Consider the following 6,327-nt stretch of genomic DNA (forward strand, 5'->3'; position numbering starts at 1 on the left):
CATAGCATGTACATCACTAACATTTTTCTGACTCAGTAACTACAGAGTTACACACTTTTTCTGCATTAACATCAGCAAAAAAAACTGTGTGTGCTGGGAGCTTCATGGCATGAGTTTCTATGGCTGACCAGCTCCTGTAGGTATAATAAATTGGTGGCCCAGTACTTTTGTGCATACAGGTTGAATATCAGTTCTGATTAACAAGGAATTAACAAGAAAAGGAAATTTGTATGAGGGTTCACAGTTCTGTAGACACAGTACATTACACAGTAAACACAGCATTCAGAACAGGATATGCCACTACCAAAGAAATCCCAGCCACTGCCTTTCTACTATAGGGTAGATCATCAGGTATTACAGGTCTTTCAAAATAGTCATATAACCCCGACCAGGAAACCACAATCCGATTTTTTTCTTTGCTATAGTCTAAAATGTGTTTAACTTTAGTTATTATATCTTTTTTTTTACCACTTTAATTCTGATGGTGGATTCAGATTGAGTAACAAAACATAAGGTTTCACAGGAATAATACATACGTGTATATACTCAGGTGGATTTTTATCTTGAGAACATCAGGCTTGCTGTTTCTTTACTAAGACGCTGCTGCTGATTTAACAAAAACGTATTAAAAAAGAACAAGCCCTTTGGTGTGAGGCAACCAAAAAGGCCACAATTACCGGTCGAAAACACATTTACAATAGGATGCAGAATTTTTATTTCTGTCATCAGTGAATTGTTTTAAATTATTCAGAGGAGTAAATGAAGAAGAAGCAGCCGCAGTGGGCTGTCAGAGGAATAGCTGCAGGCGACAGGATGCACACTTCCAAACCATGAGCAAGGAAACACACTTAACTGTTCCCTATGTCGTGTTGAAAACTGCTTACTTTGTGTGTAGCATGAAATCAGAACACATTTGCAATCATTTCCAGCTGGATTCTTTATTAGAAAAAAAGGGAAAACTAAACTAAAAACATGAGTTTGTTTGTTGTTTCGCTTTAAGCAGATACACTAGTTGCTCTGTTTTATTCCAACAGCTGCTCGGTGAGCATTTATTGTTGTATTAAATTGCACATTCAGTCTCAGAGGTTACAACTTTAAGACAAAAAGTATAGCCATTGCTTAGGATAAAATTCACACTTGATCACAAATGTGGAGTTTCTGATGGATTTTTTTTTTTTTTTTTTTTTTTTTTACAGATGTCCCTCACACACATAATATTTTCCTTTGCAGCTTTGCAACAAATCAAGGATGTCTCCCCTGTGTGACGGCACACAGGCTTCTGGAAAATAACATGAACTCTAAAGAAATGGTGCCAGCTTTGAGATGAGGCATAATCACAGTTGTTGATGCAAGAGCAGAGCTTGCAATTCCTCTGTTCATTAGAATAAAAAAAACAGAATATACATCAACTTGACACAAACAGAAGTCTTACAGTCTGGCATAATTAATCACTCCCTGGCACAATCTAGATCTAATGGGCTATCCACATTGTAAACAGTTTATCATAAGATGCTTTGGAGATGTAAAACTCTGCACAAGCATAGCACATGTGAAATGTCTTTGTTATTGCGTCAAAGACCGAAGAAGTAGGAGGGAAGCTTTCCACCGACAATGTCGTAAATAAATCAAGTGGGGGAAAAAAAAGAACGCCACAGAATTAGCATAATGTTAAAAACATGTTTTCAAGCTTCCACTCTGGTGACTGTATGATTATCTTTCTGCAAGCAACATGAATACAGTGTGGAAGAGAATCATAATTGATGTATCCAGCATTACATGTAGCACGGGTGAACCCATAGACTGCACAGTAAGTGCTAGTGCATGATTTCTATGACAACCTTGAACTGAGAAGTGTTCCTAAAACAAAACAAAGATACATTATCTTAAAAATAAACTGAAAAGTACATGAGACATTTAAAGTACCCACACTGCTGGAAAACATTAATGGTGATGTGACGTGTTTTGAAGACGTATGTGCTTAACAGTTGCTGTTAATAGTCGCTGGACTGATGAGAGGGTGCGATAGATGTTGCGTGTTGCATTCTTCAGGGGACACAAATCAAGCTTCCATTGTAAGCTCGTCAGTCATTGCTGTGTTTTGGCAAAGTGCTCCGCTCACACAGTTGGATGCTGGCAATACACTTCCGCTGTGTCAAAATAATGATAGGACACTGCAACATTTTAGCCTCATTATGAATGTTCTTTTTTTGTCTTCGGTTGCCCTTCAGCAATCCAATGCACAGACACGGAAGCCAGAAATGCATTTCATAACCAGAGATTAAATTATAATTTTAAATGTCTAATTTAACATGTTTGCATCATATGTATATTGTTTTTGTGATAGGAAAACTTATACGCTCATACATTAAAGCATGGTGAAATTACATGAAAATATCAGAGTGCTAGAATTAAAATCTTCTCCAAATGTCAGGGTTTTAATTGACTCTAAAACATGTTTGAGGTCACACATTCATTTTATATTCTTATTCCTGTGATTCAAAACAAAATGTATCAGCTTGAGTGATGAAAGAAATTAAGTGACCCAAACGTTGCATGTAACTATCTTTGGTTATTAAATCAACTGAGAGATATTTAATATGTTCAAGGATTATTAAAAGTGTATTCATTAATTAAAAGTTACTTTTTTTTATTTTAATCAGATAATGTATGTCAGTTATCACATTTTTCTTTCTTTAGACTAAAAATTCTTATGGACACTTTAAGCAATATTAAGATAAATCTTTGAGCAAATTACGATTAATTAATCTGGGCAACATTATTAGTGTCTGAAAAGGCAATGTTAATAATAAATCTATGTAAAATGGACATATTGAATCAGCCTGTTCTTGTTCTTTGGATGTTACCTAATGCTTTTGTCACACTAGTATGGCATGGCCCATTTATGCTGAAGGTGTCCTTTGGCATCTGGGTCCTGTCGCATTACAGCTCTAGTGACACTGTAACTCCCAATTCATCAAAGAGCTAGTTTTAATGTTGTAAACAGGAGTATTTGACCCAAAAACGCAATCTTTTCATAAGCCTAACTAAGTAGTTTTCAGGGCAAAACCTTAACAGCAAGTGTGAAATGTCCTTTATGTTTGTTTGGAAACTATACAGCAGGAGCTCCATGGGCAGCAGCCCAGTGGGCAGATTCAGTTACTGTGCTTGCCAAGTGGCAAATTTATTTACAGAGCGAGTGAAACCAAAAGTAAAAAGTGAATGTCAAGAGAAACAAATCAGGAAAGCTTGGAAAAGCAAAATGAAGTGTAAAAACAAAACAAAATTAAGTTCTTCTGGCTTCTGTCACACAGACTCTGTGACCCGCTTACAACCATGGGTCTCTAAAGAAAACATGTATTGCCAAACTGGTTGATAAGTGTTTCTTAACTGTCTGTGACATGATTTGCTTAAGTCCAAGTCATGCAGGACTACATACCAGTCAGTGACCCCCTGGCAACGTCTGGTTGCTAGGGGTGAGTGGTTGCTGAAGGTTGTAAGCAGTCACTAGGTGGAATTGGTTGGAAGAGGTATACAGCACCAAAAAATCTCCTTGCAATTGTTTTCACCCATATTGTGCATTGAAGACAACAACTTGTCTCCAAACACTTGCCAACTTCTCAATGAGTGGTAGTGAAAGTGTGAATCAATCCTCTTTTAAAGCATGTTGTTAATGCACAACTTTTACTTTGAAAGCATGGGTTCTTTGTTTCTAGTTTACGTAGCACATACATTCCAGTAAATTCTGTCAAATTCCAGCACAACTGCAAATTAGTTAGCCTCTTACATGCAAACTAGGGGTAACCACTACAACCTGCTATCAACCAAAGCAATGGCGAGGAGGTTTGACATGAGCCACATACTCTAAAGTTTCAATGTCAAGGTTCAAAGCTATGCAAAAGTATAGTATGAAAATGATCAGTTAGAGCTGGATTAAAGAAACTAACAACTCCCACAAGATTACATTCACTGGTGCCAATTTATTTATTTATTCTTGTCTTTAGATGTTCTTCATCATAAAAGCATTTGTGACCAATTAGGCGCAAGTGTTGTTTATTTGCAAAAGCAGGTAAACATTTCTATAAAGTACAGACAATGTCAAGAGAATGAAGTGAAGGCACTATCTGAAGATTCCCTTTCTCTCACAGGTAGCACAAAATAGGAAATGGTACACTTCAGTTGGAAATGCTTCATTTGGCTTAGGTGATGGAGCTGCCTGAGTAGACCATGCAGGAGAAAGTACACATGATGCCCTCTCACTGTCTGTGAATTCACCGGCCTATTACCTGCACTATTGTCGCATCAACTTTTGGACATCATGCAAAATTTGCACCACCAACAGGTAATGTAAAAATTCAGCACGTGTATGAAATTAGCATTGCTAGCTGAATTCAATTCTATAGCATTGCTGGACCAAGCAAACAGACCGGAACTTCTTCTCAATTCAGAAAGCAAAATTTTACAATATTTTCATTCTATGTCCCAAGTTACATATCTCTGTCAAAGCACTAGTTAATAAAAAAAATTCTCTTCAGCATCTGGGAAACCTCCAGGCAGCGTGAGAACATGTGAATTACTAACTGTCTCACATCTGTTTGTGAGATTTTTCTTCTCAGAGGAAAATAAAAACAAGCCATCAGTCTGCCATCTCTATCTCTGAATTACTTCTAAGTGGCTGCTGTCACTAACGTGCACACTGAAATGCCACAACTGAGCCGGCACTTACCGATCAGCACTGATTTTAGAGAATCACAAACCGCTATAACAAAGTGAGTTCCTCTCTTGCAACATTTGTTTTTCTTCACCTGTTACTGGGCTAAATTATCTGAGACATTTCTAAGACAAGGAGCTGATGCATTCATGAGTCAGTGTGGTTGTTATTTAAATATTTATACGTCCCAGTTTGGAAAAAAGAGTGCTCTCCCACACAATTTGTGACTGGCCAATGTGTGCTTTAAAACTCACTGGATCAGAAAAAATGAGCGGCTAATTAGACTGCTGTTGCTGGCATAAGTTGCACAGTCCCATTGATTCCTCCTTTGGGGTGGGAGTTTCTCAGTAGGAATCACATGCATACTAGAGATGGACCGATCCGATATTACATATCGGTATCGGTCCGATACTGACCTAAATGACTGGATCGGATATCGGAGAAAAATAAAAAATGTAATCCGATCCATTAAATATCACGAAAGCACCTCACAAAACTTGCAACACGCCGTAACTCGCCTCAGAACGTTAGCACGTCGGAGCAGTATGCATCACGTGATAGAGCGGCTGTGGCATGCGGGACCTGTGGTCTGGATAGCATTTGGAGCTTCGCTAGCAACCTGGCATTTCATCTCCGACAAAGTTATCCCCGAGAGAAGTAAAGCAAGTGTGTAAGTCCATCTCTGAATGTTTGTAAAGCATTCCTACGTTAAGCTTAACGAGCGACTGCCTCTCGCTCTCCGGCTGCTACTTCAATCGTGAAACTGCTTAAATGATCAGCTGATCGGCTTTTCTGTCGCGAGTCCGTCTTTGTTTTTGGCCCACTTTGCACCAGAAAGAGGAAACCAGCGGCTGAACAACAGCAGCACGTTTAAGCTTGATAAGCTGTTGTTAGAATTTATTTAATATTACTTTCTACACCAGGATCTTTTTCTACGTAGCTGACGCTGGTAACTGTGCAGGGGCGGATCTAGCAAAGTTTAGCCAGGGGGGCCGATAGGGCATTAACTGGGAAAAGGGGGCACAAAGACATACTTTTCTTTCTTATTCTCATTTAAAATGTCTAGCTTTTAATAAATAATTATCTGACACACAAAGTTTTAATTTGATGTAAAATGAATAGAAGTCAATTACTGTATATAGTGACTATTAAGTCTAATATATATACCCTAGTAAGCTATAGTACTTTTTCCTTTGGGAAGGTACCATCTGTGCAGTCTGCAATTTTGTTGAAGAAAGATGTTGAATCTATTTAATATTTCTTGAAAAATAATTGATTTCTGTGCATTTTTTTTCACACTGCATCAAATTAAGGTTGATTACGTCGATTAAGCATCATGAGGTGGCGCGTGAGGGGTGGTTCCCTATTTTTTATTTATTTATTTTTGTTGTTGCTGGGAGTTGGAACCCTATTAGTTAGGTTGCTTAATATTTCTGCTAAGTACTCTTTAAAATACCAGAATAGGGAGGATGGTGTAGGTCTAAGTTTATTAGATTGATCAGTATTGCTGAACTATGAAATATTTTTTTTGTATACAGGTATAACAGAATAGCTTTAGTGTAGTTGTTGTTTTAAACTTGAGTATGAACTTGCAGACTTGCAAAATGCAGCAAGATATT

The sequence above is a fragment of the Diplotaxodon limnothrissa genome, linkage group LG4 (genome assembly GCF_057381915.1).
Source record: "Diplotaxodon limnothrissa isolate DT_005_m linkage group LG4, D_limnothrissa_male_GT1.1, whole genome shotgun sequence".
NCBI classification, from domain to species: Eukaryota; Metazoa; Chordata; class Actinopteri; order Cichliformes; family Cichlidae; genus Diplotaxodon; species Diplotaxodon limnothrissa.